Genomic DNA, 27453 nt, shown 5'->3' on the forward strand with positions numbered 1-27453 from the left:
GAGGATATAGTAATACAGTTGTGCACAAAAGCAGCCATCACACTTGTGAATTTTTCACAAGTCATTACACTGTATGAATTCATAATTGCAAACCATGACAAATATTCTAAAGAAGGGGGCATGTTTCTATGAGAGCATGTGCTCGAGGATCCTAATCTAGGTGGGGAGAAGTGATTAAGTAGGGATTTCATTCCTGAAATATGAAGGGTAAGAGGGATGAACTACGTATGTTTATTTGGGAATGGGGGTTGGGAAAGTGTTTTGTATAGAAGGACTCTTAGAGAGAAAGGTCCATGTAAGAAGCAGATAAAGTCACGACGGTTGGTCCAGCATCAGAGCTGAGTTTGAAAACCTAAAGGTTAACCAAGGCAAAAGTGCTTCTTCTGAGTATGCTCCGAGTTAAAATATGGTAGATGTGTGGTACGGAAATGTGAGGCTGTAAGGGGGGCAAGCCTCGTAGCTAAGTGTCCTCTAAAACACTGTTGAACTTCAAAGAGGGGCATTAACCACTGCAACAGATTTCTGTGTGAACAAAACTAGTTTATTTTGGGGGAAGAAATACGGGATGGTATGTATAACATGAAGACCAGTGCCGTCCTGGTTTTAAAGCTCCACATGTTTGACTCAAAACTTTTACCTGGTGAAAATGCGCCCAGGAATTTTAAAATAAGCCACCTGGTTTTGTCAGGCTGACTACAGAGGTGCCAAAACAATGTATACACATTTTAAGAAAGGAAAAAAAAAAATAAACACTATTGAAATTGTAATACTCAATATATATCAATAACAAAAGATAAATACAAGTCACGTTTGACTTCTGCAATTATGAGAGGTGCTCAAAGTGGTTACCATCAGTGTCCAGACACTTTCAATTACAGGGAACTACTACTGCTTGAGCAACGTTGACAAAAGTGTCCACTTGTACACATTTTTTTGGCATCCCCGTATTTGTTCTTTGAGAAGATAATCATTGAAAAGCTACATTTTAGTAACATTAATTTCTTTTTTGACTATTGTATCTCATGACTTCATCCCTAAGTATGAAAACTATTATCATCAGAATAAGATGATTTTCAAACTGTCTTTATGTTTTATGATGCCCCTGGGTACTTACCTTTTCTGCATGATTGTTATTCCAATGCCTTGTTGTTTAGATGGTCCCCAAATCTTCTCTGTTTTTCAACTCATAGATCATTTTGTGTTTTCAGAATCACTGTTTGAAATCAACCTTGAGAAAGGCCAACAAGACAAGAGAAAAAGACAGTAAACTGACATTGAGACACTTTAGGAAAGAACTATTATATCTTCAAAGCCACGAACATATAATGCTGCCTAGCATGAGGTTATATATACAAACATTAATGTGGTATGGAGTATTTATGCCCTCACTTTGTAAATGATTTTTATTGTTTGAAAAAAGTAGAATCCACTGTGGAATGTAAGAACTTGAAAGTCACTATTCTGTTCTAACAACAAGTAAACATCTGAACAAACTGAAAAATCAACAACTCTACTTAGATCTGTCACAGAAGTGAGGTCACAAGGTAAACCACTGCCTCAAAACTTAGAGAGACACACAGTCTGGATATATAAAATCACAACTCACAGGAGCAGAATCCCATGAGTAGAAAGCTCTGTGGGAACCAGTTCTTGGGTAATATTAAAACCTGAACTGAAATTGGTGAGTTGCTGGAGTCTCAGTGAGGATGAGTCTGAGAGTGAAAAACCCTAGGGAGGCCCAGTCATACAGGGACCCTCACAACTTCATGAGTTGTACCTCCAGGAACTGTATCAGTTTCTAACAGTGAAGACTGGAGACAAATCTCTTTGTGTTTCAGGCAGGGGGAGGGGAAAGTAGCCATTTTGACATAAGCCTGCCCTCAAGAGAAACTATTTGTCAGAGCCTAACCTATTGGGGTTTTACTAGTGCCCAGCTGACCTAGGAGAAAGTAAATACCCAACTCCAGCCCACTGTAGATATTTTGTCCCACTAAGAGGGATTAGGTGAGACAGAAGTTTGTGAAGTTCTTAGTTCAAGGTCACAAGCTCACTAAATGACTGAGACCTAATCACAGGACTAGAGAACACTTTGCCTCCTATCATCCATCACACCTTACTTAATACCCTTTACAAAGGGCCTATTTACTACAGTTTTGTTTTTTTCTATACTTGGTACATCATGTTTGATTATCAAGAAAAAACTATAAGCCATACTGAAAGGCAAAAAAAAACCAAAAAAAAAAAAAAAAACACCACAGTTTGAAGAAACTGAGCAAGCAACAGAACCAAAGTCAGATATGGCAAGAGTGTTAGAATTATGAGACAAGAAATTAAAAATATATATATATATGATTAATATGCTAAGAGCTTTAATAGACTAGTAGACAATATGCAAGAACAGATAGGTAATATAAGCAGAGAGATGGAAAGTGGAGGTAAAATAAAAACATATTTTTCTTGATTGATCTAACAGATCACTGTTTTTTGTGTGTCTTTTTTCTCGAAATAAATATAAGAAAATATATTTGATGATTATAGCTTAGTATAACTGAAATGAATGACGAGAAGGATACAGGGGAGGAATTAGGACTATTTTGTTATTATAAGGTACTTATACTTCCTATGAAATATTATAGTGTTAATTGAAAGTAGACTGGGTTAGGTGGAAACTATATTGCAAATTCTAGGGCAACCACTGGGGGATAAAAAGAGAAGTATAATTGATATACTAAGAAAGGAGACAAAATGGAATCATATAAAATGCTCAATACCCTTCAATCAGAAATGGACAAATCTAGCAGGCAGAAAATCAATGAGGACATAGCTGAACTCAAAGTACCACCATCTGACTGGATATAATGGATATCTACGGACTGCTTCATTCAATAACAGCAGTGTACATATTTTTCTCAAGCTCATATAGAACATTCACCAAGAAAAGTCACATTCTGAGCCATAAAACATACCTTAACAAATTTAAAAGAATCGGAATCAAACATGTATCCACAAAACCAAAAACAATCACCACAAAACCAAAAGCTAATTCTCTGAAAAGATCAAAAATATTGATAAGCCTCTAAATTAATAATATCAGAAATGAAAAAGGGGCCATCACTGTACCTTCTATGGACCCAATGGACACTAAAAGGTTTAAATGAACACTGAACAATTCTATGCCCACAAATTTGATAACTTTGATGAAATGGAAGAATTAGATGACCCCGTCTGCCAAAAATCACACAAGGATAAACAGACAATCTGAAAACCTCTATGTCTATTAAAGAAATTGAATCGATAATTACTTTCCATAAAAAGTAGATGGGTTCACTGCTAAGGTCTACCAAACATTCAAGGAAGGAATTAGACCAATGTTTTATAATCTCTCCCAGAAGATAGAAGCAGCTCATTCTATTATGTCAGCATTAACCTAATACCAAAGCCAGAAAAAGACATTACAAGAAAATTTTATATGAACATCTTTTATGAACATAGATGCAAAAATCCTTAATAAAAATCACAGCTTATTGAATCCCATAATGTATAAAAATAATTACACACCACAACCAAGTGGGATTTACCCCAGATATGCAAGGCTGGTTCAACATTCGAAAATTAATTAGTGTATTCCATCACATCAACTGGTTGAAGAAGAAAGTCATATGATCATGCCGATAGACACACACACACACACACACACACACACACACACACACACACACACAAAACAAACAAACAAACAAACAAAAAAAAAACTTGAGAAATCCAACACCCATTTATGATAAAAACTCTGGGCAAACTTGGAACAGAGGGGAACTTTCTAACTTATAAAGAACATCTACATAAAACTTCAAACTATTATCATATTTAATGGGGAGAAACTTGAAGCTTTCTTACTAAGATTAGGAAAAAGGCAAAGATGTCCTCTCTTACCACTCCTTTTCAACAGTATACTTTATTTGCAGATGACTTGATCATCTATGTAAAAAATCTGAAAGAACTGACAAAAAATGATTATAACAAGAAACACTATGGACACAAGTTTGGATAGAAGACTATTATACAAAATTAATTACTTTCCTATATATAAGCAAGGAACAAGTGGACTTTGCTTTTTACACTAGCAAAAACAAAATACTTAGGTATATATTTAATGAAATATATACAGGATCTATATGAGGAAAACTATAAAACTTTGATGAATGAAATTAAAGAACTAAATAAATGGAGAGATATACTGTGTTCAGAGACAAGAAGACTCATTACTGTTAAGATGTCAGTTCTTCCCAACTTGATCTATAATTTCAATACAATCCTATACAACGGAATATTATTCAGTGTTAAAAACAAATGAGCTATCAAGCCATGAAAAGACATGGAGAAACTTAATTACATAAGGGAAAGAAGCCAATTTGGAAATACTAGATATTGTATAATTCTAACTATATGACATTGTAGAAAGGTAAAATTATGGAGACAGAAGAAAGATCAGTGGTTGTCTGCTGCTAAGTGGGAGGGAAGGATCCATAGGCAGAGCGCAGATGATTTTTAGGGCCATGAAACTGTTTTGTATGATTCTATAATGGTGGATACCCGTCATCATACATTTGTCAATATCCATAAAATGTACAACATCAATAGTAAAACAATATAAAGTTTGGACTTTGGGTGATAATTACATGTCTATGTAGTTTCATTGATTGTAGCAAATGTAGCACTTTGGTGCAGGATGTTGATAGTGAAAGAGACTTGTGAAAGAGGGAGGTCAGCAAGGGGTATATAAGGAAATTCTCTATATTTTCCATTTAGTTTTTTCTGTGAATCTAGAAGTGTTCTAAAAAGTCTATAAAAAATGTATAGCACCTTGTGGACTTGGTCAAATAACTTATCTAGAAGATTTCAATATGTTAGTAAATATTAAGACCCAAACTGAACAAAACACAACTCCAAAAGATTTGAAACTACAGTGGTTTGGTGAAGATGTTACTGAATTAAGAACAGGCTGAATCAGGTTAAACATTTAATATTACATTAACATTTGGGATCTCTAGTGCCATTGAAAAAGTGTGATAATTTTTTGAACAACAGAATCCTACTTTAGAGATGTATGAGGGATGTGTGCTCATGACTTATTAAAATAAATGTGGATTATTGTAAATGTATAAATGCATTTATAATGAAAATAAAATAGCCATGGTGAAGTATCACTAGGAAAATTTTAATTAGGTAGGTAAAAATAAGAGCTAGAATTCATGTAGTCAATTTCCAAGATTTTCACGGAACTTAAACTTCATAAATGTGTACACATTTGTCACATATATTGTGTCTTTTGGCATTACGAATACATCAGCTTCTGATACCTTTCAGAGTCTAAGTAATTCATAAATTGGGCCACGTTTATGTAGAGATTCCATCAATTACGATTCTTCAATAGTGATTTCATCAATGAAAACTTGACTGGTTTTGACAGCATTTTGCATCCAAATGTCATGTGTATGTTTTTAAGCTTAAGCTGTTAAAGCCAAGCTATGAAATAGTCTAGAGAACAAGTTGTATGCTTCTTTTGTAAGAAACAATATTTCATTTAAAGTCAGGGAAATCTTATAAAGTATTACAGCAATGAAAAGCACCCTGGGGTTTTCTGAGCTGATTAACATTTACAGTTCACTTGACGATGCGGATTCCACTTAACAAAAGCCTATCAGGAGTTACAGTGAGGATGAAATGTGACTCCTTAACATATCATGTATTCGATATGCTACCCTGATTTTCTTTAATGGTATTTCTACTTCAGTTAAATATGGGCAAATGTGTTTCACAGCACTCTTCCAAGATAGCAACTTTGACTTTTTTTTTTTTAAACAAAGAAATGAACTGTAGTTTGGAAAGAGGTGATACTAATTTTTGATTGTTAGTTTTTTTAATGGCAGGTCAAATATCTATATATCTATGTCTATATCTATATCTATATATAAATTTATTGGGGTGACAATGATTAGTAAAATTACAAAGGTTTCAATTGTACGTTTCTATAATACATCATCTATATATCACATTTTGTGTTTGCCACCCAGAGTCTGTTCTCCTTTTATCTCTATATATTTAACCTCCTTTACCCTCATTTACCACCCCCCTTACCTCTGGTAAGCACTAAACTGTTATCTGTGTCTATGAGTTTTGTTTCTTTGTTTGTTTATCTTGTCCCTTTGTTACTTTCAGTTTTATATGCCATATATACACAATGGAATACTACTCAGCCATAAGAAAAGATGGAATACTGCCATTTGGGACAACATGGATGGATCTTGAGATTATTATGCTAAGCGAAATAAGTCAGACTGAAAAAGTCAAGAACCATATGTCTTCACTCATACATATATTTTTTATAGTCTTCTAATCTTAGTTGAGTTCAAATATTAAAGTGACACAAACAAGCTAAGAGTATTCAATATTATTCCAAACACTGAATCTCCATGACTAGATGAAAACAAGGACAATCAGAATGGACAATTAAACACAATATAAGATAAAAATAAATGTTTGCTTACAATTTACAAAATGTATTACTATTATTGCAATCTTTGATCTCTGATAACCTGCAATACTGGGTAAATTAATCCGGAAATTTTAAAACTCAGAAACTGTATTCTAAAATTTCAGGTCAAATAATTTACAAATAAGGTACACAAAGATTTAGACCATGCGAAATTTCTTACATCTTCTGTTAGAAGTATTTTATGACTGCAACTTTATCAAATCATATATCTACTTGCCCAGTACATATACAAAGTAATGTTATGCGTGATAAAACATTAGCAAAAGAGTGGTCCTTAAAGTTAATTTTTCATAAAAGTATTACTATGTTAACATGTCTATAAGCAGCATGTAACAAGGTTAAGAGACATCAAAGCAATAATACTCGAAGTTACAAAATAAATCATATGTAATATTTTTTCGTAAATGTAGTATAAGGCAGGTAGGTGATCCCAGCAAAATATACTAAGGTAACAATCTACACTGCTGTTAGTCGCACATTTTTAATTTGGAATACTATAAATCAAGCTTTCAGTGGTACTTGAAATTTCCAGTATAATTTAAAATGTCTTCAGCTCCCTGACTTATGTCCATTCTGAAGTTGGATCTCTTGGTGCTTTGGGTTTTCCACAGTGATTACCAAAACCAGCATCTGTGGCTTCTGTTGGATTTTCTAATATTCAGTCTTTATTGTTACTGAAAGTCAGTGTACATTCTGTACAAGTCTATGAGACCTGCTATTGGATAATCGCATTTTTCATTTCCAGAGGTTATCAAGCCTTCAGATTTTTTTTTGTTCAGACTCTTCCTGACTTTGAAGTTCACTCCATTCAGATCTTACAGGTGATTATGTTTACTTGCTAATACAAAAGATTCGGGAGTTCTTTCAGCTAGGGGAGGAGGTGAATCTTTACTAAATCAACATTTTTTTCAGCACCCGAATGTATTATTCCTGCTATATCATGTCTAGCAATGGACATCAGCAACGCTTTCCTTGTACAGATGCTTTCAGTCCTAGTGCAGCAGAAACAGTGGCACTTGCTGTTGAAATACTAGTTTTATTCTTGGTCACATCACCAACCAAGTTCCTTTCATGTGAGTCCATGTCTTCAGAGGGAAGAGGATTAGTAAACCTGAGGGGAGATCTGAATAGAGGTGAACTTTTATGATGATCCGTAAGATGATGGGTTTCAACTGGAATTGTGGGGCTTGGTGTTAAACTCCCAGTTTTCATTGTCCGACAGTGGGTATCTGAGGATTTGCCTTCAGAGGAATCGGGCATGGGTGGGGTATTTTCAGGTCCAAGAAATGACTGCATTCCTTGTCCTTTCTCATCAAGAGGCAAGCAGCCTGGCCTTGGAGGTGTGTCTGAATTCTTCTGTGATTCTTCTGGTGGAATACCTGGAGCTTTATTTGACTATGTTGCACGGTGGTCCACACAAGAATTCTGAGAAATGTCATCAACTTTTAGATCTCCTGAATTCAATTCCTGTGACTTAGCGATTTTATCAATTATACCAGGTGAAGATGACTTAATTACATGTTCCCTGTTCAAGAATGTGTTCCCATCAAAGCTTTTTGGTCCCTCATGTAGAGGCATTTTTTTTTAATACATCGCATTTATTTATTTTGGCATTCAATACTATTTTATATTAGTTTCAGATGTGCAGCATAGCAGTTAGATTTTTATATAATTTAAAAGTGGTCTTCCTGACATGTCTAGCAGAAAGTGCCAGTACACCTGGCATTATACATAGATATTACCATATTTTGACTATGTTCCCTCTGCTATACTTTACTTCCCCATGACTAATTTGTAACAACCAATTTGTACTTCTTAATCCCATCCCCTGTTTTTACCCACACTCCCAACCCTCCTCCCATCTGGCAACCATCAAAATGTTTTCTGTATCTATGAATTTAGTTCTGTTTTGCTTATTTTGTTCTTTAGATTCCACATATAAGTGAAATCACATTGCATCTGCCTTTCTCTGTCTGACATACTCCACTCATCACAACACCACCTAGGTCCATCCATGCTGCCACAGATGGCAAGAACTCATTCCCTTCCCTGGCCAAGTGATATTCCGTTGTATATATGTACCACCTCCTCTTTATCCATTCATCCATTGACAGACACCCGGGCTGCCTCCACATTTTGGCCATTGTAAACAATGCTGCAATGAACATATGGATGCACTTGTCCCTGCAAAATAGCATTTTGGGTTTCTTCAAATACCCAGCAGTGGGATTACTGGGTACAGAAGGACTTTCTTAATCTCAAAACTTAAACTGTGCTCCATTTTTTTATCTCTCTGTTCAACAGTTAATTCATTTTTCCGTGGAAGTTCTGTTGATTTATTATAATTTTTGTTGAGGTCAGTTAAATTTTCTGATGAAACCATATGCAACACTGGCTTTGGATGGTATCTGTTATTGGAGCCAATTTTTAATACCTCGTAAAACTCAAGAATTCTTCATAACACAGTTTTGTTACTGGCCCTTCTAGGTCAGGGGCCCTAACCAAGGTCCCTCTTCACAGTGCCATTCATGCTAATAGAACAAGATGGAGTTCAGTAAAGCAGAGAGAAAACTTTATTCTTTCATCAAGGAATGGAAAAGGATGAGCTTACCTTCTCTCCCACTGGGGAGCAGTCCTCTGAATTTATAGGTTGTGGCACATAGTGATTCAATTCTTTTATGCATATGTAGTTATTCGTTGGTTGCACTCATCCCTTTTGCCGACAATGCCCTGTCACCATCTTGGTTTTTGTGCTCTGCACCTTGGTCTTTGTGGTGGGAAATCCTGTTCAGTCCGTGTAAGCTATCATAGCTGGTGACACCGTTTAGGTATTGCAAAATGTTAGGGCCTTTCAGATCATAGCCCAGTGACAATTTGAAAAAATACTCTAAGCAGTAGGTAAAATGATTTTTTTTTCAAAGTAGGTTTTGCTGTGTACAGTAAAATTCAATTTTCAGAATTCACACTCAGTACCCTAACTCTGAAAAATATCTAACCCATTCCAAGAAGATATGCTGATCAGACAGGCTGGAGTACTGTGACAAAGTGAATAAATAGGAAGCAGGTCCAGACACAACACTGGAAAGAAGAGGTAAAGAGGGCAGAACTAAGGATCATTATCATATATTGTGGTCTCTGGTTTTATTTTTTTTTCATTCTTTTTTTTTATGCATACAAAGCTCTATTTATTCTAATCAAGGAAAAATAACAGACAAGAACAACATTAGGGATGAGAAAGGAGGTTTCATTTTAGACTAAAAAACATTTGAAAATCCTGATATAATGAATCATTCTCATCTTATCAAATATGAATATTAACTGCTGAAGAAATAGAAAACATTCTTAAGAAGTATTTGAAAAACAATGTAAATATTTACCTGATCAGAAATTTTAAAGAAAAACTATTTCAAATTTTAAATAACAAATAATTTTCTAACTTGTTAACTCTTCAAGGGCATTAAACATGTAGGGGGAAAATTCCCATTCAAATACTAGACAAGGACTATCAAAAACTTATAAAACTAATACACACAAAAAGAAAACAACAAAGTAATCTCACAAATGTTTACATTTAGATGCTAAAATCTAGAATGCAATATTAAATTTATCCAGCTGTTTATGAAATAATGAAAACAGGAGGTTTTCTTTCAAGAATGCAAACATAATTCAATTATTACGAATTCGGTAATAAAATTTTCACATCAATATATCATAGAAGAAAAATAAAGTGATTATCCCAGAGTATGCCAAAATTATTTTGAAAAAAAACGCAACATCCATTTTTAGTAAAAGCACCTTAAGTAGGACCAGAATATAAATGGTATTTCCTTTCTCAAATTGGTACAGATTATTTCTCTCAATATGTGATATGTAATAATAAAACTCCAGGAGCATTCACTGTATTTTTTAAAATATTTTTATTAAAATATAGCTAACATACAATATTATATTAGTTTCAGGTGTACACCATTGTCATGCAATATTTATATACCTAAAGAAGTGCTCACCATGATAAGTCCAGCAACCATCTGACACTGTACCATGCTATCATAATATTAATGGCTATATTCCCTGTGCTGTATATTACATCCTCATAATTTTTTTATTTTATATTTGGAAATTTGGACCTTATTCTCCTTCACCTTTTTGCCCCCTTTTAAATTTTTTCAATTATAGTTGACATTTAATATTATTTTATGTTAATTTCAGGTATACAGCACAGTGGTTAAACATTTATATAATTTAAGAAGTGACCTTCTTGACTAGTCAAGTACTCGACTCACCTGGCACTATACATAGCTATTACCCTATCATTCACTATGTTGCCTATGCTTTACTTTACATCCCCGTAAACATTTTTTTTTTTTGAGATATTATTGGGGAAGGGGAACAGGACTTTATTGGGGAACAGTGTGTACTTCCAGGACTTTTTTTTTCTCAAGTCAAGTTGTTGTCCTTTCAATCTTAGTTGTGGAAGGTGCCGTTCAGTTTCAAGTTGTCCTTTCAGTCTTAGTTGTGGAGGGCGCAGCTCAGCTCCAGGTCCAGTTGCCTGTTGCTAGTTTCAGGGGGCGCAGCCCACCATCCCTTGCTGGAGTCGAACTGGCAAACTTGTGGTTGAGAGGACGCGCTCCAACCAACTGAGCCATCCGGGAGCTCAGCGGCAGCTCAGCTCAAGGTGCCATGTTCAATCTTAGTTGCAGGGGCGCAGCCCATCATCCCTTGCGGGACTCGAGGAGTTGAACTGGCAACTTTGTGATTGAGAGCACACTGGCCCATGTGGGAATCGAACCGGCAGCGTTCGGAGTTAGGAGCACGGAGCTCCAACCACCTGAGTCACCGGGCCGGCCGACCCTGTAAACTTCTTGATCCCTTCACCTTTTTCACCCTATTCCCAACCACTGCCATCTATCACCCCAACAAATCTAGTACCCATCTGACACCATACATAGTTACTACCAATATATTATTAACTATATTCCTTATGCTTTGCCCTACATTCCTATGTCTACTGTGTAAGAACCAATTTCTTTATCTCTTCCCCTTCTTCACTCACCTCCACCCCCTCTCATCTGGAAACCATCAATAATATGTGCCTATAAGTTTCTTTCTGTTTTGTTTGTTTATATTGTTCTTTAGATTCCACATCTAACGAAATCACTTTGCATCTGTCTCTCTGTGTCTGACATGCTCCACTCGGCACAATACCCTCCAGGTCCATCTATGCTGCCGCAGATGGCAAGAACCCATTTCCATGGCCAAGCAATATTCCATTGTATACATGTACCACCTCCTCTTTATCCATTCATCTATCGACACCAGGCTGCCTCCACATCTTGGCGACTGTAAACGATGCTGCCATGAGCATAAGAATGTACAGGTCCCCTCAAATTAGTGTTTTGGGTTTCTTTGGATAAATACTCTGAAGTGGGATTATTAGGTCCTCTTTGTCTCTTGTTAGAGCTTTCGTTTTAAAGTCTATTTTATCTGGTATAAGTATTGCTACTCTAAATTTTTGTTTTGTTTTATTTCCATTTTCATTAAATATATTTTCCCATCCCTTTACTTTCTGTCTGTTTCTGTCTTTCCATCTGAAGTGAGTCTCTCATAGGCAGCATATGTAAGGGTTTTGTTTTCTTACCCATTCAGGTCTCCTATGTCTTTTAAGTGGAACATTTAATCCATTTACATTGAAAGTAATTATTGATAGACATGTAGCTATTGCCATTTTATTATTCATAATTTTGATCTTTATTTTTCATCTTAAAAAAGTCATTTTAACATCCCTTGTAATACTAGTTTGGTGGTGATGAACTCCTGTAGCTTTTCCTTGTCTGGAAGCTCTTTATCTGTCCTTCGATTCTAAATGATAACTTTGCTGTGTAGAGTAATCTTGGTTGTAGGTCCCTGCTTTTCATCACATTGAATATTTTGTGCCAATCCCTTTTGGCCTGCAAAGTTTCTGTTGAGAAATCAGCTGACAGTCTTATGGGGGTTCCCTTGTAGTTAACTAACTGCTTTGCTCTTTCTGCTTTTAGGATTCTCTTTGTCTTTAACCTTTGGCATTTTAATTATGATATGTCTTGGTGTTGGCCTCTTTGGTTTCATCTTGTTTGGGACTCTCTGCACTTCCTGGGCTTGTATGTCTATTTCCTTCACCAGGTTAGGAAAGTTTTCCGTCATTATTTCTTCAAATAGATTCTCAATCCCTTGCTTTCTCTCTTCTCCTTCTGGTACCGCTATGATGTGAATGTTGTTATGCTTGATGTTGTCCCAGAGGCCCCTTAAACTATCCGCATTTTGTCCTTTTTATGTTTGCTATCACTTTGTTGAAGTTCTCAGTAAGTTCCTTGAGCATCCTTATAATCATTATTTTGAACTCTGTTTCTGGTTTGTTTCTAAGTATTATGTAGATCTCCTATGTCTCCCAGATTTGGCTGGGTGACCTTATATAGTAGTTGCCCTGTGCGGCCCAGACACAGTCTCCTGGTCACCTGCTCCGGGTGCTCCAGGATTGCCATTTGTGTGGATTGTGTGTGCCTTCCTATTATAATTGAGCCTTGATTACTCTTGGCATGTTAGTTGGTGGTATTGACCTTCAGGCTGATTGTCTGTGTGGTTCAGCAACATCCACATCTTACAGGTTGCTGTGCCAGGAGCTTAACCTACTGAGTGGGATTCACCCCAGCACGTTCTGGGGCATCTATGTCTGTCACTCGTAGGGCTAATTGGGTGGTGCTCTGCTATGCTCTGAAGCAACCATCCAAGTATATTGGTTCTGGGTCGTCTTGCAAGGGGCTCGAGTGCAGCCCCAGATCACCCAGTGTGTGACCAGCCAGGTACGACCTAGTAGGAACTACAAAACAGTCCACAATTGTTCGCTACCTGTATTAACCCTAGAGGTGTATGAGAGAAGCCACGCTGTGAACTGAGGACAGCTGCCACCAGTACCAGGCCTGAGGTAGCTTTGCAAAAAGCCAGGATACTCCAAGGACTGCTGTCACCTCTGGCTCCCTTAAGGTTCAGCCCATGATAAAGCCTCCTGCGGTATGCAAGTTGGGTGAACCAGGGTCTCAGGGAGTTGTTCACTAAAGTGGGAATAGTTGTAGTCAACAGGTTAATGTAGACTCTGATTTGGTGCCAGTGCTGAGTCTGGAGTTATTCAGCAAACGTCTCAAAGCACACTGAGGCCAGCTGCCACCTGCCTGGGTCCTGTGGACTCTGATAGTTTCCCAAGAAATTGTGTAAAGTAAGTGGGGCTGGCTGCTCAGAGAGAAAGTGCCTCTGGTGTTGGGAGGGGTGGGGTCCAGTGAGTCAGCACTGTGGAGGAAGTGAAGCTCACCAAGCCAGTCAGATTCAGAATTGGCCTGTGGGGGCGGGCTCAAATAGGAAAAATGGTGCCTGGCTGTTGGCTGCCCAGGTAGAGAGCCCCATACAGGGAAAATGAGGACTGTTCTTCCAGTCCTCGTCCCGAAGTGGCACACCTCAGTCTGCCCCCAACATACCTCCGACTGCTACAAGTTACTGTCCTTCCACAGGAGCCCAGGTCAGTGCTTGTGAGTGACAGAGTCCATGTGCAGGCCATTTAAGAGGATGCCTAGGTTTCCCACCGCCTTCCGTCCCACCCGGCTGGTTGGAATCACCACTGTTTTTCTCAGTCAGAGGTTGTGGGGGCTCCTCTTCCTGGCACCAGTACTCCAGGCTGGGGAGACCAGTGTTTGCCTGGGGTTTCTTGCTTCTCTGGAGGGAACTTCTGTGGCAGAGATATCTCTTCTGGTTCTCAACCACCACACGGAGGTTTGGGGTTAGCCAATTCCACATCTCCGCCCCTCTTACCAGTCTGGACATGGCTTCTTCTTTACATTCTTAGTTATAAAACTTCTGTTCAGCCAGACTTCAGATGCTTCTCCAGATTGATTATTCTATAATTTAGTTGTAATTTTAATGTATCCATGGAAGGAAGCAGGCACAGTGTTTATCTACTCTGCTATCTTGGATCTCCCTGATGTCTGTGGTTTTAAATTGAATTTCCACTCTAGTTGCCTTGTAAGTTCACATGGAGTTCTAATCAGTTCAGGAATAGAAGAAATAACATATTTCTCATAAAAGTTTGAAAGAATATGACACCCCGCTTTTGAGTCCCAGAAGATTAAGTATGGAGTATGTGGATTACTTTTGCATTTCCTTCAAATAAGTCACCATGCCAAGGAATAAAAATTTAGGTCATGTCACTTTTATAATGGGAAATCTATATTGTTTCTGACAAGAAAATTCAGCCTCTTTAGCTCATCTTAATTCCTTTTCAATGAAATTAGACATTTAATTATTTAAACAGCTTTTTGGCTTGGCATTAAAAATATCTAGCTTCTTGCTACCTAACTAGTGTCTTTGAATCCCACTTAATAAATAATAATAATAATAATAAACTAGTCTGAACTTCTAATAATACCTCATATTTGCCTATATATTAATCCTCCTATATTATGAGTCTTTATTAATTTGACTTAGAGTATTAGAGTGTAAGCTCACTGAAAAACAGGCTCCATTCATTGCATTATCACACAAGTTTTTCTGATTCCTACAATATGCTCAGAAATGAATTCATTCATTCATTGGTAAGTAAACAAAACAGTAAATCAACTTGAGGCTGTATTGGAGACATTTAATTTGAGAAGTTAACTGCAGGTTTGGAATGAATATGAAATGCCCTTCCACGTTTAGTAAATTTGCTTTTCCTTTTGCAAATCTTATTTATGTGTAACTTTAGATACACACATTTTGTCATAATGGAAACACAGCATAATTACTTGCTGTTCTCATGTTCCATTTATTACAAGCTATGTAAAGACGATTTTCCCTAAACTGTGGAGTTAGACCATGGAGAATGAGTAGTACAGAATCTTAGCATGTGTATTTGTTATAAATGATTCAATGGCAAAGTTTTAATAGCCAAAGAAGAGCAGAAGGCTTGAACAAGATTCTTGTAGCTTAGCATAGCTTTGAAAAGAACTAACACCTAAAGATAAAGAAGCTGATATCTAAAAGAAATTAGTGGTTCCTGTTGTGCAAAGAAAAAGAGATTTGTAGTTTCACAATTAAGAAAGAAAAAAAATTCTTCATTACATTCTTTTATGTCAAGTTGTTTTTAGGAAATAAAAATATGCATAAACTAAAGTAAGTGGAAAGAAAATAGATCCTAATATCACATCAATAATACTGTTATTTTTATTAAAATGAGTAGTTCATGCATAAAAACAAAATATATACCTTTCAAGAAAAACATTATCAGTTGGTCAAGTTATATTTTTATTTTTCTATTTTTAATTGCAAAAATCTAATGATACAGAAGTATATGTCTTTTAAAGCAATATCCTCTCATTCTCCGGATGCTTTTTTTAAACAGAAATACTTTTTATATACTGCATGCTGGTTTGCAATTTGCTGTGTTCATTCAACGGTATTGGAGACTTAGTAGTATTATATTATTGGAAGTAGTACAATCTACTTACCTGCCCACTTAATGATAGACACATACGCTATTTCACAAAATCACTATTATAAAACATTGAAAATGTATTTATTTCTATCATTTGATTGTTTGCCTGCTATCCACTTACCTATTTATTAATGCATGTATGTTCATGCTTTCCTAAAAAAAACATTCCTTGGAGTGGATTTGCTTGGTATAACCTTTTACAAGTTAATAACTACTGACAAAAGTATCCTGTAAAAATATATAGATTTTTATCTGTACGTATTTATATATGGTTATACATTGATTTTTGTCTATAAAATCGATGTATGGATCTGCGTATAGACATTGATTTTTACCAAGACTGAATGTGAATACCTATTTTCCTGTCCCTTTGCACAAACTGGATATTATCATTATTTAAAACATTATGCCAATATAATGTATATATGAATTGAAAGTTCAATTTATTTGATATTTGGTGAAGTTGAACATTTTTTCATATATTTATTGCTTAATGAAGCAACATCAGAATGTGTAATTATTTTCGAGAACTCAATCACATCTGTTTCAACCCGGTTTGCCCTAAGTGAAGCCTGCCAATGATAAATAGCTCTGTTCAGCATCCAGAAAATCATGACAAATTTGAAATGTCTTCTACTTGTCCTGCCCTTTTATAGGGATGCTTGATTTTCTGCATCAGGATTTGGAGCACATAAAGTATACTGACAGCTCAGTGGGTACAATTCACATACACTAAACTTCTTAAGCTGCATAAAAAATAACAAATGGGATAAAATCATGAAAACACATTCAAAGGAGATAGTAATGTCTCATTTAATGGGAAATTTGGGGTTTAAAAGTGTCTATGGAAGTGAGTCGTTTATTTAGTTTCTGAACAGGTAAGCATCCCACTTACACGTGAATCATGTCAAGCCTTGGCTACCTTGGCATTCCATCCCTCATAGCTAGGGCCCCCAACACCATTGATATAGTGAAAAGATGGTTAAAAATGTGGTCGCTAGTGCTGGACTGCCTACATCGAAATTCTAGTTTTGGATGCCCCTACTAGCTGTGTCATTGTGGGCAAGTATTTAAGTTCTTGTGCCTTGGATTTCTAATTTGACAAAATTGGACAAATAATATCTACCACATAGGGCTGCCGTGAGGACTACAGGAGTTGGTATATATGTAAGATTTTAGGTAGTATAAATAAGCACATGTGATTGTTATATACATTATTTTTTTCAGGAAGTCCTTTGGGAGATAGGAAAGGCCCTTTGAGGTAGAACAATGAATGTATTTATTGAAAATATGAATACAGATACAGAAAGGAAATAGTAAAATATTAAAAGAATAAGTCATATATTCAAAAATGTACCCATAGATAGAGCTATGTACAAGGAGTTAAAAAGCAAATTCCTCTTTATCCTTCTTCCTCCTTAATCATATGGGACCCACGAGATAGAATGCAGACTTTTACTGCTAATAATACTCATCAATTATATTTAGATTGGGATACTGACCTGGGAACGTCATCTCCACTTGCAATTTTTAATGAAAAAAAATGGGTCTCATGTCCAAACAGCGGAGTTACAAAAGATCTTTCGGAAAACCACATATTCAATTAAAAATGACCTTGTGTAACAATTTTTAACTGGGGCACAGAAGTTATAGCTAGAAACCATAATAACCTAATATATTTACTAATTATCATTTTATAATATGCTCAAAATATGAGTAAGCACACGGATATCTATGTGGTTAGTGTATAACACCTGTTGGTAAGAAGGAACTAGTTAAATCAAATATGTGGTGATGGAAGGGGTACTGACCCTGGGTGGTGAACACACAGTGTGATATATAAGTGATGTATTATAGAATTGTACACCTGAAATCTATGTAACTTTATTAACCATTGTCTCCCCAATAAACTTTAATTAAAAAAGAGGATATAAAGCATATTAAATATTGTAAGAAATAAATGTATACAGAAGAAATATGTTCTACCCACAACCCCATCAGTCTTCTCAAGCCGCAGTGTTTGTTTTTCCAAGTTCCAAATGGGCTATTTACTATCAGACTGGCCTGACATTTCAGAGCCATGTTTTGAATAAGAGCTTACTTAACTTCAAGGTAGAATTCTGAGTAAGAAGCATGTCATCAGAATCTGGAGTTAACACTGGAATGAGTCTTGCCAGGCCGATTAAAGATACTTTCCTTTGTGCTTCCGTTTTACCTTGAACATGTCTGTGATAGAATAATTATTATAATGTATTTTCACAGCCTATTGCTAAATCTGGGTCACAACAGTGACGGTCTTTTAAAATCACTCCATATCAAGTACCAACTAAAAAGCCTGACTGATGGTAGAAATGCAATAAATGTTTAATGGTTATATTATTAAATGAATGATCAGTAACAGAGGTAAAAGTGAGAAATGGTACCAAATTGTAGGTGTCTGAACATATTGGCTTTAAATATTATGTGTCCTTGAGCTATATAGCCAATTTGTGGATTATTTTAGCAGCAAGAGAGAGCTGTATAGTAATTTAGTTTTTTTTTTTTTCCAGCTAACATTAAGAGCATTATTAAGACTCTTGGTGTTGGTACCTAGGAATTGATATAAGGATATTACAGGGCAAATATCAAGTGCTATAAATCGTCATTCATTTAACATCTTTGCTCTTTATTCCATTCCATCCCAGAGTTAAGCTAGTGACACAGAAAACAGGCATTGGAAATAAGAGTTGAAATCAGACTCCATCTCTAGGGCATATTAGATTTCTTTGCTTTAAAGTTTCCTCACTCCTTTTAGTCTCAGTTTCATATATTGTTGATGGAGTTAATAATGACTTTTATATGTGTTCTCGATAAATTGCATTATATATAATCTTTAGTTATGCTCTGGCATATAGTAAGAATGCAATGAATTGTAGCTCTTCGTGCTACTATTGTCATTATGAAACAATGATCCTATTACAGTGGTAGGGCCAGATGTATCTCTATTATTATGCAAGCTTTCAGATCCTTTTAGCTAAAACTCTGCTTGGAGATATGATTCACATTTATAAAATAATATGCACATTCATTATGTAGATGACAGGTACAAATTAGCCAGATTCCCAAGATTATTAATACATAAAGTGGATATTCTTTTAAATTTTTTCTATATAGATGTATTGCTTCTTTTTAAGAAAAAATTATCTCCCCACCCCAGTTCCTTAAGGGTGCAGTAGAGAGGTTAAGCAAAACGTTCTATCAGTGATTAAGACATCAAGTTTTGCTTGCACATGGAGGTGAGTGGCTATAGGGAGGAAAAAAAAGTCAATTTTTGATTCAATAAGTCAAGCTCAGTGATGGCCTCAAGTGCATTTACTGTGGTGTGGGGAAGAATGAAAAAGCCTCAATTCCATGAATACTTCTGTTTCCACAAATCAACTTTATCTAAGGATCAGCCAGCATGAAAGTAATCAAAGTTATTGAAATTAGTACGGTAACTTTATATGTGTTTAAGAATGTGAAGAATTTGAGGGTGAACTGGCATCTTTTGAATTAAATTTTAGCAAAATGATCTGATTCCATCACAAGTGTCCACCAATCTCTCTTGATAATCATTGAAATGTATCCTTATTAAATGATAATTATTTTGATTTAAAGCAGTGGCTTTCAAATTGTCTTACTCAGAACCCTGTGGTTCCTCGTAGATGCTGCAGGGCTGACTCTGTGTGCTACAGGGTATAGTAGATGCTGAGACAGCATTTCACTGAGTTTTCTACAAACTCCACCCACATATCCTTCCACAACACCATTTACATTCAGCCTTGCATTTATCTGTTCTATATATTGAAATTTCATTTTACTTTTATTTATAATACTGTTTTTGCTGTAAGATATGTTTGAAAAACACTATGTGATGGCAGTATGTCTGTATGATTCTGTGTTAAAATGCAATTAGAATTAAGCTATTATGATCTTGTAACCCTTGGAAGTGAGATGGCATGATAGAATGAGAAGGGTTGTGACGTGTGTAAAGGTTCATTGTCAGGAAGAATGAAGGATAAACCCAAGGACCAAGGAATTTGCCTAAGTAAATGGGAATAAATGGAATAGAATGTGGGGAACAGTGAAAGAGGTAGAAATTCCAAAGACAGAGTCTATCTACTTATTTTATGGTTTTGATAAGATATCTAGAAACTTTGAAAAATATTTGCAAAATTATTCATGAAGGGAAAAGAAAATGCCTCAGAAATAGACTCCAATGGTTTTCCTGGTGGGAAATGATGAAGGCTTGTCCCAAGGCAATAGAAGGATGAAAATCATCAAATGACGTGTCAGAGAATTGGGTTTGATGACGCATTGACTGAGGGAGAAGGGTTGGTGGGTTGGATGGTGGCACTACCACCCGTGAGTGATACTATCTTATCTTGATATCCATTATATTAGTTTTGTGTTGCTACATAACAAATCACCCACATTTAGTAGTTTAAAACAACGCAACACACATTTTTATCCCAGAGTTGATATCAGTCAGGAGTCTGGGCCCAGCTTAGGTGGGGCCCCTCTGCTCAGGGTCATCCAGGTCTGAAAGCAAAGGGTTGGCTGGCCCGTGTTCTTATCTGGAGGCTCTACTGGGGAAAATCTATTTCCAAACTCATTTAATTGGTTGACAGCTTCCTTTTCTTGTAGTTGTAGGACCCGGGGCCCTGGCTTTTCTGCTGGCTGTACCTGGAGGCCGTCCTAAGCCTCTTTCGCCTGCCTATAGCTCCTAAAGCTTGCTCAGTTTCCTAAACAGTACTAACATATCCTTGCCATGTGGGCTGCCCTAATAGAACACAGTTCTCAAGGCAGCAAGGACTAGAACAGACTGGAGAAAGTCAGCTGTAAGGGAGATGGAGGGAGAACTGACTGGGGGGTAGCACACAATGTCATATGTAGGTGATGGCTTATAGAAATGTACACTCAGAACCTATGTAATTTTACTAACCACTGTCACCCCAATACATTTAATTAAAAAAAAGGGGTTGATATCAAAACAAAAACAAACAAAAAAAACAACAACAGGGTCTTATATAATTATGGAAGAGACTTGGCATCCCATCACCTTTGCTATATTCTGTCAGACTCAAATCACAAAGTCCCACCCTCAATCAAGGGAAAGGGATTTTGCAAGGGCATGAACACCAGCCGATGAGGATCACGGGAGCACACCCTGGAGTAGGTTTCCACACACATGGAGAAACCAAAATGAGCTAAGGGCATAAGGAAAGGCAGAGAAAGCATTATGGGAATATATGGACATAGACATTTGTGTCATAATATTAATAAAACAACAGAACTGAACCTAAACTACGGCTTTTGTATTTGCACTGTACCAAGAAGATGACTCACGGTAGAGCTTCCTTTTTATTTCGCTTGGTTAGTAGTTTACACGTATATTATTATGTCTGCCTGCCTGTGCTTAGTTGTGTTGACAATAAATTAATGTGGTAATTAGTTCTCATTGTTTAAGTGAGTTTATTTTTAAATGAGGAACATACCTTTTGGGGCTTTTGAATGATGGATACACCTGCATCCTTCCGAGAGCAATTTCCCTTAGTGAAACCAAGTCAATTGAAGCGGTGACACTTCTCCATTTAAAGGAGTTACAGATAACGGTTGGCAGCATGAGATTTTAGGTCTAAAAAAAGCCTGCGGCGAATAGATTATGTTTAGGCACTCAAAAAAAACAAGGAACATTATTCAGTTTGTGCCCAAGCAAGCTAATTTATTCCAAACTTGCATAGCTTTGTTTTGATAACTTCTGGGCTTTTTCTTGGCTCAGTTCATATTTGACTGAGAAGGCTTTCCTTCTAAGTGTTCCCTTTCGTCTCGACAAATGCTATTTAGGGGACTAATGAGCTGAGATCGTAAAGTGAATCCTTAAAGGAGTTTAATAGGGTCACTGCGATACACTCTGCCAGAGGTAATGTGTTCCTGTTTTGCAGTGCTTACTGCGGCCTGCCACAACTGTGTATGTGAAGCTTCAGTTCTGACTATATGTGTAATTATAGGAAGGAGCATACAGCTACTTTAAGAGACGACGGTTTAGTTCAAATTTCAGGGGATTATTAAAAGTGAACTAAAATGTTTTCAAAGTTTCCCCCCGGTTACTTTTTCCCCATGCTTTATGCAGCTAACACTTCTTTCTCTTTTTTCCCATTCACTGAGTCCATGCTGATAACTGTTCCTTGGCAGCTTTTCAATTTGTGGTATTTGGCACAATCATTAGATCTTATTGCAATAAAACTAAGTGATTGTATAAACCTGTTTCAGGGAATAAGAAAGTAGAATTAGCATCAGAATATTGAATGATATTTGTACGTTGCACATTTCCATTTGGACAATAAACAAAATCCCCACCATAATTGGTAGGTCATTTGCATACACAGTGATTTAGTTTTAGCCTACGTTGATTTATTGTGTCCATGTGCAAAGAACATGCAAAGATTAACATGATAGATTGAGTAACAAGCACAATGTGGAATAAGACAAATGAGAGAGGGAGGAGGAAGGGGGAGAGAGAGAGAAAGAGAGAGAGGATGAATGACCTACATATGTTCATTCAAATAAGTGGTGAGGAGAGAAGACTCTCAGGAATCTCTCTCTCTCTCTCTCTCTCTCTCTCTCTCTCTCTCTCTCTCTCTCTCTCTCCTTCTCCCTTTCTTTGCCCCTCTCCCTCTCTTACTTTTTTTCAGAACACATACTACGGAAGAGCCTCTGGCACAGTATTCATGATAGCCTCTGTTTCTCATAATTTCAACCTTTGGTATTTAAAAAATGGCCAAGATATTTCACTTGACACGGCTATTTAAGTATATGATTTGAAACTTCAAACAGAACTCTGAAAATTAACTTGAAGTCAATCTTAGTCGTGGTGAAAATGAAGCCCTACCCTTGTAAAAAGGAATAAACAGTATATGCAAGAATATAAAAATAACTCTCTCTAGTACAGTAGCATTCATATTTCTCCCTTATAGTAAGCTGTGCTCAGCCCTAAATATGCTGTCTAGGGTATAAATAAAATCAGTATTTCCTCACCTATATAGTTTGCGCAACTTCCACAGGTAGTTTGTGGGTTATACTGTTTCCTTTTAATCCAATTTTATTTTTTCATCATTGTCCAGGTGGAGTTTTGTATTCTCCCCAACTTGTCTTCCCCTGAATTTGATCAATAATGCAAATCCTTGAAACGTAGTGTAGCGACTCACCCCTGTTAAGTTGAATACTTTACAAGTGTGACTCAGAATTTGAAATGGTAGATGTTTTAAAGATATCTTTTTCGTATATTCAACATGAATTCCATTGTTTTAAAATTGGATCCTCAATGGATTATGGATGTTTAGATACTTGTGTCACTGGAGGGGATTACTAAAATCTGTTCTGGTATAATTTAAGCTAAGGAAAACAAAAGGGCTACCATGAATATTCCAGCAAGCTTCACTTACCAGACAAAAAGGCTCAGTGGGTGTGGAAGTTCATTTAGAAGCTTGTTATTGTCTTTAGAGAGTAGTAAACTACAGGACTAGGTCTAAGAGTTGAAGATCCATAATAGATAAAAGGCCTTGGCCAAGATCAGAGGCCAGGTGTTCTGCTTGCTGCTTATATACCTATGTGGTTTGAAAACTGTCCCATGAAATGAAATCTTGCTTGAGGACCTTTGAGCATTGATACAAATTTCCACCTGGTGCTTTAGTCAAACATTTGCACTATTAGTGTTCAGGCCATTTTTCAGCTATTAAAAGCCCCCCCAAAATTTATTTTTCTATTTTAATGAGCTTTTTTTTGCACTATAGTAATTTTAAAATGTCAGTTTAATCAATAATCTGTATAGTACCAGAGCCTTTGGGCATTGAAAATGTCAGTTGTTTAATTTTAAAAAATGGATATTGCTCTACAAAATCATCTGGTCAAGCATTTGCATTATATTATGCTCAGCACAGAGACTTACATTGTACTTAGAATGTCTTCATCAATTACATCAGGAAAATGTAAGGCTTGGGGATCTTTACATGTGCTGTCCAATGATCAGGTCTTAGGGCCTGATTAATTTTCCCATTTCTTCTCCACACAGTGCAACAAAATGGGAAAAGGAAAGAAAATTAAGCTGGTATAAAACTGTCTGGTTCACAAATGTTCCTATATAGGACAACATGGATGGATCTTGAGAGTATAATGCTAAGCGAAATAAGTCAGATAGAAAAAGCAGAGGACCATATGATTTCACTGATATGTGGTATATAAACCAAAAACAACAAAAGAACAAGACAAACAAATGAGAAACAAAAACTCATAGACACAGACAATAGTTTAGTGGTTACCAGAGGGTAAGGGGGTTGGGGGGTGGGAGATGAGGGTAAGGGGGATCAAATATATGGTGATGGAAGGAGAACTGACTCTGGGTGGTGAACACACAATGGGATTTGTACGTGATGTAATACCGAATTGTACCCCTGAAATCTATGTAACTTTACCAACAATTGTTACCCCAATAAATTAAAAAAACAAACTATCCGGTTCATACTGCTAGAACTTTTAATTATTTATTCACTTTCTACACCAACCTCCCTCACACTCACACCACATGCGTGTGCACATAGATAAAACTGTTTTGAAGCCACACAGCACCCAGGTTGATGAATTCTAGAATGCAGGCATGACTGACTCTACAGGTAATGGTTCAAGTGAGTGTTCATAACAGAATTTAAGGCATGGTAAGGTAATCTGTATGTGTAGACTTACAAACACACACACACACACACACACACACACACACACACACACACTCCCACACTCCCACAGACTTACATACACACTCACACAACGTAAAAATAAATAGCCAGACGATTTGTTACCACATCTGTCAGGCATCTTTATGATCTCTAGTGCAGACTATAACTAAAGAGGAAAATCTAAAATTCACTTTGAGGGGTTCTAGGGAGCACCTCCAGATGAGGGAGTCATTCTCCAAAATGACTAAAACTTAGAAAAAATGAAAGGTCTATGTGAGGGCCAATTACTAGAGAGATGTGATATAATATGATTCCAAAACCATAGAAATTTAATCGATTTAAAATGAAAAAACCCCAATGGAACATCAAAATAACAGATTTTTCTCATAAGTAACTCTATCCTGCATAATATTATAAAAGCATAAATGTATTTAATGGCAACTAGGATTTTTTAAAATGTTATCATAATGGTAACTAATAAATAAAGCTGCCAATTGAGTACTTAACTATTTACAAACCACTGTGCTTTTTGAATTTGCTTTTTGAATTTGTATAAATTAATGCCTATTTTATAGCAGAATTCCTCCTTTGAAATTGAAGACTTTATGAATCTCAGAGGTTAAACAACTTGCCAAAATTACACAGCTGGTTAAGTGGTAGAGTTGAGATTCAATCTCAGGTCTGTCTGACTCTCAGGTTTCTGTGAACCACTGTGCCTCCGCCTTCTAGCTCTCCTCCACCAGGTGCCATGGACTCTGACATTTTCTATCAGGGATTCATGTCCTTTGATTACTAATAGCTGATGCCCCATTAAAAAAAATTCACTTGCGAAGAGTCACACTTCTGTCACTTGCATATCCCTGTGAATTACTTCATGAGAGTCTTGTCCCTTTTACACTGGAGAACTTGGAATAACCAGACGGGGGGAAATGATATTTGAAATGAAGAGCCAGATTAAAAATAATGATGTAAGAATGAAAACAATAACCTTTTAAGAACTTGGTGTAGACTACGAGTAGGTATTTTTCATTTGTTCTATGCATAAAAGAGTCCTACAAGAAAGGGATACAGAAATTGGTTTAAAATGTAAAGGCCAAAAAATTGAAAGAAGAGAAGCAACAGTTTAATAAATCCTTATGTGAATTTAAAGAATAAGAGTACAAATATATTATTTGACCTTATGTGAGAAGTGGCTGCAGAAAGAGGGAAAAGGAAGGACAAAAGGAAATACAGTAACATTTGATGAGTGTCAACCATGGACTAGACTCTTAGTTTTCCTCAGGCTGTCTCTACAGAAAGCACAGAGGACTGAGACATGCTTGCCACGTAGCAGATGCTGAATGAGTGAATGACAAAACTTTCTTGATAAAGCTTGATGGCATTCTACATCAGATTTTTCATTTTGGTTCTGTAGATACATTATAAACAGGATTATTTCAGCAGCAAACAATTATTGAGCCCTGGTTATATGGTGGGCACTGGGGTAGAAGCATAGGAAGTTCTAATTTGTGATTAATAGTTCAATATTATCTAAATAAATAATTACAATGTGGTAAGTGTGATAATAGAGGCATGCTTCCGATTGCTTGGGAGAACAGAGGACGGAATGGGCAATATTCTGATTGCGTGGGATAAGGGGCTTAGAAAGCTTGACTTAAGGATGAAACTTAGGGAAATTTGTAAAAAAAAAAAAAAAATTATTATTATGCTCTTTCCATAAAAAACCAGTGAAAGGTCATTTTTTAATAGAAGGATCACAGTGCAAAACCAGACAGATATCAAAGATGTGCCAAACTAGGGATCAGTATGTAGTTCGCAGGACAGGGCTGGCACAAAAGCTGGGTACACATTCAGGTAGGCTCATTCGTCTTGCTTGGTGGTGATTGCCTGTAGCTTGGAGAGGGCTTATATGGCTTCAGAAATTCCTTTCAGTCCTTTGATCATTTACTAGCAGTAAAACACTGCAATAGCACAGTTATTTAATATGAAGTTTTGGTAAGGCAGTGGGCAAGGTTTGGGGTGTAACATTCGGAAATATATAAATAAATGCTATAACTACTGGAGCACACCAGAGACTTTTTCAGAAGACCATTTTTAAAACTAAGGCAACAGGCATTCAGAACTTTTGAATTCAGTCTTGCCTATATCCTTGGGTTTGAATAACTACTGTATCTAGGTCTTTTCCAATTTCAGAATTGAAAAAAAGCCAAAATGTAATTATTATTTACAAAAGAAAAATACCAGAAATAGATTATAGGATATTTAGCGATAGGATTGGGTTCTTTCTGTTATTATCTCAGGACAGGGGAAGGTGGGAATATGCAAAATTCATTCTTTGTAGCTCTTCTCTAATTTTTATCACTCTACCAATTAACTGCATAATTTACATCAGAGAATATGTGTAGAGCTACCCTTAATTTAAAGATATTTCACTGTAGCTTGGCTTGAAATTGAATTTATTTTCAATCAATGTGTTTTTTCAATAATAAACATCGATCTGCCATAGAAACAGAATCAGGTTTCTATAATTAAGTTTTAATATAAAATTATTCCTATTATTTATTCTGCATGAATTCCTATTGAATATATTTAAAATAATCTAACTTGTCAGTCATCATAATTAATATAGTTCCATAAATCTTTACAAATGGTTTTAAACA

General features: G+C 36.3%; 1 protein-coding gene and 1 pseudogene across 1 annotated transcript in view; one reads left to right on the forward strand and one right to left on the reverse strand.

Moving 5' to 3' along the window:
• Positions 1-27453, forward strand: part of LINGO2 (leucine rich repeat and Ig domain containing 2) — a 1121241-nt gene that overhangs the window by 461041 nt on the left and 632747 nt on the right. The gene's annotated exons all lie outside the window — the stretch shown is intronic.
• LOC117032072 (tyrosine-protein phosphatase non-receptor type 12-like) lies at positions 7116-21597 on the reverse strand (annotated as a pseudogene).

Source organism: Rhinolophus ferrumequinum, chromosome 12, assembly GCF_004115265.2.
Source record: "Rhinolophus ferrumequinum isolate MPI-CBG mRhiFer1 chromosome 12, mRhiFer1_v1.p, whole genome shotgun sequence".
Classification (NCBI taxonomy): domain Eukaryota; kingdom Metazoa; phylum Chordata; class Mammalia; order Chiroptera; family Rhinolophidae; genus Rhinolophus; species Rhinolophus ferrumequinum.